The sequence below is a fragment of the Sycon ciliatum genome, chromosome 9, assembly GCF_964019385.1.
Source record: "Sycon ciliatum chromosome 9, ocSycCili1.1, whole genome shotgun sequence".
Lineage (NCBI taxonomy): Eukaryota > Metazoa > Porifera > Calcarea > Leucosolenida > Sycettidae > Sycon > Sycon ciliatum.
Window position 1 is genome coordinate 342,162 of NC_088651.1, and position 8,713 is coordinate 350,874.

Below are 8,713 nucleotides of genomic sequence, written 5' to 3' on the forward strand. Positions count from 1 at the left end.
AACCGCGGGAAACAAAGCCCCCATGACGCCGTCTTTTCAGGCCTTCAGGAATGGCCGAAATTCCGAAATTTGTGGAGGACTCTACCTGGCCCTTGTCGTCTCAGTGGCCGGTCAAGGGCAATCGAAGGGTGTTTTCGGCTCCGTAGGGATACCTTCTACCCCAATATGATATTAGTTTGAGGATGACCTGCGTGAAGCGAAGTTACAGGGCTGATGTTTGTTGGACGTCGTCATTTCCATTTGCATTCATCAATCATTGGGCTCGAAAGAACTGGCTGGTAAGTGAAAACTGTATAACTGGCACTAAAGCCACTTGGTGGGTAGGTTGCCGCAACACTCTAGTTTATCAAACAACAAAAGAAAGCAGTGTGGGTGCTTGCCACACAACGCGGCACGAAATTCCCAGAGGTGTGTTGCCATTACGTGAAAATCACGACGTAATATTTTCGCACATATCAGGGGCGATATGTCTCTGTTTAGTATAGCAATCATGGGCAATGCATGTGTGACGCATCTATTGACAAAGAGCAAATGATGTAAAGTAATGTCGTGCCTTCCATAATGCTTGGACTTGAAAAAGTAGCATTTAGCCAGTGAGTACTGTGGTTCTCTAAAGATTTCCTTGAGTATGGATTTGTATTGCTCAAATAATGGAGGTGAATACGCCAGGAAATCTTTAGATTTTTCATAATATAGCAGTAGGGGATGGTCCGAAAAGATTCTTGGTACACTGCAGTATACATAATTATAATATACCATGCACATCATAAGCCGCGTCATGTTCCTGCTGTTGGAGCTGTTTGTGCTGGTACCACTGTGGTTGTCGTAGCTGAACATGATGATGCTGCTGCTGCTGTTGCTAATGAGGAGATTTGGGTTGATTATGTGACGATAGGTGCTGCAAATGGTTGTTGTCAGGGGTTGGTGCTACAGCTAGTTGTGCTATTACGACGGGTTATTTTGCAGCAACAAATTGTGGGGCTTTGGAGGGTTATGCAGATTTGCTGCAAGGTTTGTGCTGGTGCTTGAGGTGCGCTCACGCTGCACATACTCCCCCCCCCCCCCCCCCACTGAGGCCGCAATCAGGATTTGTAACGTAACTGTGACGTTCAGTTCATGTGTGTGCTGTTGCCATTCAACTTACCCGCTTTTGCGCATGGCCACCGGTTTTGGTCGCAATGTGAGCATGCCCTCAGTGGGTTGTACTGCTGCTGCTGCGATTGTTGCTGCTGCCACTGGCATTACCGCTACCGCTGGTGTTGCTTTTTTAGCATTGTTGCTGCTGTCGCTCCTCCTGGGACCCGTGTTGCTGCTGTGATCGTTATTGAGTCTGTACACTTGCCGTTGCAGTCTTGAATCTGGATCACTTTATCAATGGTCCTTGTGCACGTTGTACAGATGTACGAATTCCCGTAGTTGTTTGTATTCCTGCTTGGGTGTTCGTTGTGTGCCATACATGCACATTTGACCAATTTAGACCAATAATCATGGGAAGACAATCGCTTTTCCAGCTTCATCACTTTGGATAGAGCTCAAGACTAGCTAGATCTTCTTTGGAAAAATGGTTCCGTATGAAATGCCTTCAGGGCACGTTTCATAAAGCAAAGAGCAGTAAACACGTTTTCCTGTACATTCAACACCCAACACAGTCTATAGGATTCTACAAGATTCTATGAAATTTCTTGCATCTGTACAGCATTACTTGTTGAGTACAGAAACCCATGACTAGGCATTACATGAGTTGAAAATGTTGCCGCGGTACATGTATTTGTCGCGATGTCTACGTGTGGTATATCGGTCCTACCTGTGGAAACCACGACAGGTGTCTTCACAGTTGATTCTTTACCATTGCGTGTTATTGTGTGTGTTATCTTCAGATGTCATGGAGAACGTGTGCAGCATACCTTTCTGAACCCCGACAGACATGTGTCGGTCAACCATTGACATCATAGCAATGTATGCATGGCAGCAATGTTTATCAGCTCAGCCGAATGTCTATATGTTTCCACCACGTCGATCAGGAAGGTGTGTACATGCTTGATTCTGCATGTAACTGTGTGGCTTGGCCTCTAGCACTGTATACTATTGTGTATATTCTGCTTCAAACATTCACCACAGTGACTTCCAGAGGTTAAGACAATTTGATAGCAGTTCGAATGGCATATCTCTCGCTTGCATACGATAAGCCGAACTTGCCAAATCGCCAATTCTATGCTCACGTTGCCATAGCGTGTCAATCACGTACATGTATCATAAATTACATTGGGCTCTTTCGATTACACATTCTGGACCCAGGTTTTATAATTCTTGAATGACCAGAATGAACGGATTGCGGCTATGTAAACAAACTGCACGTAGAAATCGTAAAGGGGGATCACGTGGGATCCCGTACACCCTCGCCCGCAAGTGTACCTAGCATGGCGTGTACGTCGAGTGTGTAATTTCTGAATTCTAGAAACGACGAGATTTTGTGTAATAGGACGCGCTCGCTGTAGATACTTCTTACCTTAGTTTGTGCCATTCTGGAGTTGTTGCTTTTTTGTGTTACTGTGTGCAGGGTGTCTGGTTCTTGCCTCTGCCGCAGAAGATTCCATCGCTGCTCCAGGATTGAGTTGTAGAGGAACTGCAGCATGTCCGACCCATTTCGGTGAAGCACGATGCCGTGATTGATCGTGATTGATCAGTGATGGTGATGATGGCCTGTACCTGGTGGTCTGTGCTGGCTGGTGCACGCTACCCTATCCACAAGTTGCCTGTCAGGATGTGAAGCTAGGCATTGTAACATGTGCTGCAATACCAACCTTCTGGTGTCACCTCTATCTGGAAGTTGACTTGCAGATACTACTGTATCGGAGAACAAGTTTGGCGAGTCCCGCCGTGGCTGTTTTGTGATCGCTGTTGACGCATTCCACATGCTAGTCTATCATGTAGCTACTAAGAATTAGCATGGCGCTTTGGCATTTGGGATACGTGGCAGTGCATGTCACCCTCACAGTCGTCAGCACTGCACAGTGGCTTCGCCGGTTGGCCGGCTACTCTTCGCTGCCGGCCATTTCGCTATACCGTTATCAGGCTTTATGCGAGGCCAGCTTATACATACATTATGCTGTTGACGGCTTTCTGGCTTCTTAGTCTTGTACAGTTTGTGGATGCGTAAACTGGTATGGCTCTTCACATATTGCGCGTTCCGGGCCACATTGCTGACATTGCCGCATGTGTTCGTCCCATTTCTATTATCCAAATAAGTGTTTATTTTCATTCCTTGTTATGGTGGTATCATGGTGGTATAGTTTCCAGCCTCCACCCACTGTTTCTGATTTCGGCTGTGTTGCAGTAGCTCGCCAGTATGATAATCATTATGACTATATGACGCGAATTTCTAATAAAATATGACTGCTGAAAACCTGGCGAGAACAGACTAACTCGATAACTGGCACTAAAAAGAATCCTCTCACCGATACATCTAAGCAATATCTGTGCACACATGCAAAAAGAATTGCAATCGGTTAGTGCCAAACAATGCGGCACGAAATCTGCGGAGGGACGTTTTGAATCCAAGAATATATTTACCATCCAGAAAGCCGACGAGGACGACACTGTTTCTCATCTGTGGCCGTCGCGAAAAGATCTCAGGGGAGTGTGTATCCGTAGGATTGTGTAGAGCGCAAAGAATCGAAGCGAAGTGGAGTATTCTCGGTGCGGTGGCTGTCTTTGTTTTCGTCGGCATATTGTTGCCTTGAGAATTTTCGTCCACGGAGGGCTTCAAATTTCCCGCGACTGCAAATAAAAGTGCAACTTTTAGACGGCTTTTTTGAATCTGGCGATCCTACTGTACACGCGCGTGCGCTGCGCCACACGAGAAGGCCCTGCGCAGATTCCGTGCAGCTACAGATCGATGCGCATGCGCCTTTCCGTGGTGCCACGCATGTACGCGATTCAGCGTCAGCACTTTTTGACAGGTCGTGTCACGTGACTGAAGTGCCTAGTACTACTGAGTCTGTACTACTAGTACTACTACTGAGTACTACTACTAGTACTAGTCTATCCTAGTGTAGGACTGTTTCATCTCCAGTAAGATCTTGCATGTAGTGTGCACCCTGCCCTGCCTGCCATAGCTATGGCCCAGGCCTAGCGCCCGCGACAGTATAATAATAAATATTATTATTATAATTTTAGTAGTAAATTTACTATCCGAACGGGCCGAAGCACTGAGTCTGTGGCCGTGTGGGTGACCATGCATGGTGACCATGGTGACCATGGTGACTCGACTAAAACTTCGCAAACTGCGAAGGACTAAAGGGACCGTCACTTAATTTTTGCCGACTACCCGCCAAAAAAATCTTTTCGTTTCACGTGTCAGACACGTCCGCGAGCGCGTACGACTCGCGCGCGCGCCTGCGCTACCTTTCACGTCATGACGTCAGGCGATCTGTTCACGCCACATGGCTGGATAACGCGTACATGCAAACATGATTGAAGACTTGCAAAATCAATTTTTTTACAAGTCCAGGCGCTAGGCCTAGGCAGTATAGCTACAGTGCGTTTTTTTATAATAGACTCTGAAATCCTTGAGAACGTACTCAAGGCCACTTTTGAGAAAATGTCATGCGAGTTGCGTCACGAAAATCTGCGCGCGAAATTCGAAAACCAGGTGTGACTCGTGGCATTTCGCCATTTTGTTCAGAGTGTCCTTCGAGCTCCTCGTGGCCGGAGGAATCATTTTGTTGCTGACTGCTCTGTGGCCCTATTTTTGCTTTTTCTCGAGTGTCTTTTCGTTCGTGGCAACTTACTTGTTCTCTCGACATGCCACATATAACAAAGCGCGAACGGGCCATGGTAGAATCTACATGGTGGTGTCTGTTTTACAATTTTTGCGAAGACGAGGAGAACAGTGGCTAGGGCATCGAATTGGTCCCAAGTATTCCATTCGTCATGCTGCTGTTGCGTGTGGCGTCAGCATTTCCACTATGAACAGATGTACCAGGGATGCTGACGGCGAAAATCAGCGTGCTGCGTTGGGCTTGTCTGTCTCCAGTGATGAAGGTAACGAGAGTGACAATCCCCAATGTGAGACTCGTGCCATAAAACCACTCAACCCTGACGGATTTGCTTTGGACTGTATAAGAAGTAATTTACGGATTCTATGCTGCGAAGGAGCACCCAACACTGGACAAAGTTCCTGCTCGCTGCATAGAAAGCATCGACGATTTTCCAGACATGAGCAAAACTAGCTCTTGGAAAATGTTGCGTTCCATGGGATTCCAGTGTGGCAAGACCAGAGGTATCACACACATGATGATGGAACGGCACGGGATTGTGTCATGGCGGCATCGCTACCTGTGAGACATACCTGGATGACACGTGGGTCAATGCGCGTCACACAGTTACTAGGAGGTGGTCCGACAATGGTGACAGGAGTGTATAGGCAAGCAACCAAATGAAGCACCATCAGGTAAAGGCAAGTGCTTTATTGTTCTGCATACTGGTGGACGGGATGGATTCGTGAAAAACTGCGCCGATGTGTTCGTGACTGTAGACCGACGAGGCCGACGCCAACGATGATATACGTCGTCGGCTGTCCTAGCACATCTGTTCACTGTGTAATACTGTCGTCACAAGTGCAACACAAAACACGGAATTATTGGGGCCGTTTCGACGCTCGCTGGTCTTCTACTATTCGCAGATGTTGAACCAGACAAAACTGTGACCTATTTGCATTGTGTGTTTGTGTTTGTGTGTGTGTGTGTGTGTGTGTGTGTGTGTGTGTGTGTGTGTGTGTGTGTGTGTTTGTAAAACCGCTCATGTATTGCTTCCTTTTAGTCTCTTTATGGGTGCTGTGTGAATTGCCCTTGTGATTTGTTGTGGTGTTTGAATTTTCACTGCATTCTTTCAGGGATCGAGGGAAGTTTCCTACATGCATGCTGGAATGTTTTGATTTATTGAGCTAATTGCAATACAGCATTTGAATTATTCAGTACAGTTTGCCACAGTAAGTCGTGAAAAGCCACGACTCCCTGGTTTCCTACAAAGGTTAGGACAACTGCAGACAGCAGTGCACAACTGCACAGTCTACTTGTAGTCATGTACGTGTACATGCATGCGCTGTACCAAAAAAGAGGAGAAAAAAAGAATCAGGATGAACTGTACTGGATTCGAACTCTGGCGGACACCATGCACGTGATGAGCTTTCCTGGCTAAAACTTTCGTTTTAAAATCAAAATCCACTGAAAACCATTTAAAACCGGATTTTCAGCCCAAACCCGTCCGAATATCTAACTTTGACAATTATTATTATTCCGATTCCCAAACTTAATTTTCTTCGATCCAAGACCCACACAAACGCAGCTGTGAAGAAAAAATTTCAAATTTGGAATGAGAACAAACTAAAAAATCAAAATCGACAAATGTCTGTTTTAAAAAAACGCACTGTAGTATTAATGCCTAATGCCCAGGCAGCTGACTTTATTTTCGGAGAAACACTACTCATTGTAGTAAAAAGTAACAATGAATAGCGATATCATCTAGGAAGGATCGCTACCCAAACGCGAAGGAAAGGCCTTGCGCGGCTGCTCTACGAAGTGTTGAAGAAAGACTCATCAAAGTTAGTTGGTGGACGAACAACTCGCTGGCGCCGGAAAACTTGGCCCCCAACGATGGTGTTTGGTGAATCATCAAGCATAATGTCTTGTAGCAGTGTTCACCGAGGAAGGAGAACGCTCTAGCCGCTGCTGTTGTCCGTTTCATCCACGTTGGGCGTTAGCTGCACCGCGCCTATTGCGTTTTAGTATTCCATGGACACACATTAGCATTCAGAGCGATTGTGGAGCCACAATTTACTTCACACAGCGTTGTATTGTCCACGAGCGCAAACTTCATTATCAGCAGTAACTGTTACTCTCCATCCTACATGTAGACTTGGAGTATACACGGCCTTGTCACGACAGCGACAGCTCTACAGAGTGTTCAAGTGAGAAACATTAATTTCTATTGTTGGTGGACGAATAAATGGCTGGTTCCGAAAAAACGCGGCCTGCACCGATGGTATTTGGTGGATCATCAAACAGGGTGACCAGCAGTGTTCACCGAGGAAGGAGAATGCACTCGCCACCACTCCGATTCATCCAAGTGGGCGTTAGCTGCGCCGCGCCTATTGTGTTTTAGTATTCCATGGACGCACACTAGCGTTCTCAGCGATTGTGGAGCCACAACATATCTTCATGCGGCGTTGCACTGTCCAAGAGCAGAAACGTCAGCAGTGACCCATCATCATACATGTAGATTTGGAGTATACACACCATGCGCCAATGGGCCTTGGCACAACAGCGGCAGCTCTACGGAGTGTTCAAGTGAGAAACATTTGTTTCGACTTTTGGTGGACGAACAAATCGTCGGTGCCGAAAAACGTGGCCTGCGCCGATGGTGTTTGAACCATCGAGGGCTCCGGAAGCAGCAGCTGAGCCAGATCAGCCAGTCTTGCCAACTCTCAGTTGCCGGACTCCGTGCTGCAGCTAGCAGCACTGGCACCAGCCGGAAATATTTTTCCGCCGATACCCGTTACTTCCAGTTCTGTCAAGGGCATAACTGGAATCCATTGCCAGGTGATGACTTTTTACTTTGTGTTATTTTGCTGCCGAGTTGTTCAGAACTTTTCAGCCCCGATCTGTCCATGTCTACATGTCGGCCATCCGCAAACTTCATGTGGAAGTTGGCTTTACCTACACGTCGGGCCCAATGACTCTCCTCGCAAGGTTCCTGTCGGGCATCAACAGGTCATCATCGACACAGCGTCATCGCCTGCTGATAACCACTCAACTTCTCAGGGAGATTAGCCGGCATGTTGCCTTTCCACGGATGTGGCACCCTCATGACAAGGCCATGCTAAGGGCAAACTGACTGCTTTATTTTAGCTTTACATTACCGCAGTCAGTCCAGCACAATACGCCAATCGTATTTCACTATTACTCGCTTGTCAGAATTGGGGATATGGGCTGCTCCGCCCTATATCCCTGATATGCCAACTAGACGAAAAGTGTGTTCTGAGCCTGTATCGCGTATAATAGGCTCATCGTAAAACAAATAATAAAAGTCTTAAAAATCAGAGTTCACGTGACACTCGGGTTCCAGCCAAGTTTTCCGCATCCGCAGGAACGCTACCCCCCCCCCCTCTTGAATCATAGCATAGTGGACTCTGCAATGAACAGATTCATATGAAACTCCCTGCAGATTTACTACGGTCATCTTTGGTGACTGGTCTTGGGGCACCGTGGAAGCTGTGACTGGTTGCCAAGTTTTGTTTTGTGACTGATCATGGGGCATTTGTGACTACTTCGAAGCACAGCTCTGATTGATCACAAAGTCTTACTGTTGTGAATATTTATATCGATTGAGAAGTGAAGCAGCCACGGGGCGCTGGCCTTGCAGCTGTGAGTATGCATACGGTACTGGCATATTCACATGACTCTATCGTATGCTGGACACTGGTGGTCCATTGTTGCAGTGTGTAAGTGAACTGCAGAACCTATTCCGTGATGAAACACCTACTCTTGAAAGACTGAATGTTTGAGCTAATAGTCTTTTACTTCACTCTCATGCTGCTCATATAATTATACCATACGCCAGAAGACCCTAAGTTAGTTCTAAGATTTTGTGGACCATGTGACCATGTGGTACTTTCACTCTACAGCCAAGTCAACCTCTTCGTCAACACACAGGG

The 8,713-nt window shown here is 46.7% G+C and overlaps 1 long non-coding RNA gene across 1 annotated transcript; it reads left to right on the top strand.

Moving 5' to 3' along the window:
- LOC135824510 (uncharacterized) lies at window positions 1-3,408 on the top strand. The gene is made up of 3 exons (XR_010554867.1): window positions 1-278; window positions 1,878-2,025; window positions 2,558-3,408. It is a non-coding gene; the product is annotated as an uncharacterized LOC135824510 (long non-coding RNA).
- Window positions 3,409-8,713: the final 5,305 nt, after the last annotated feature.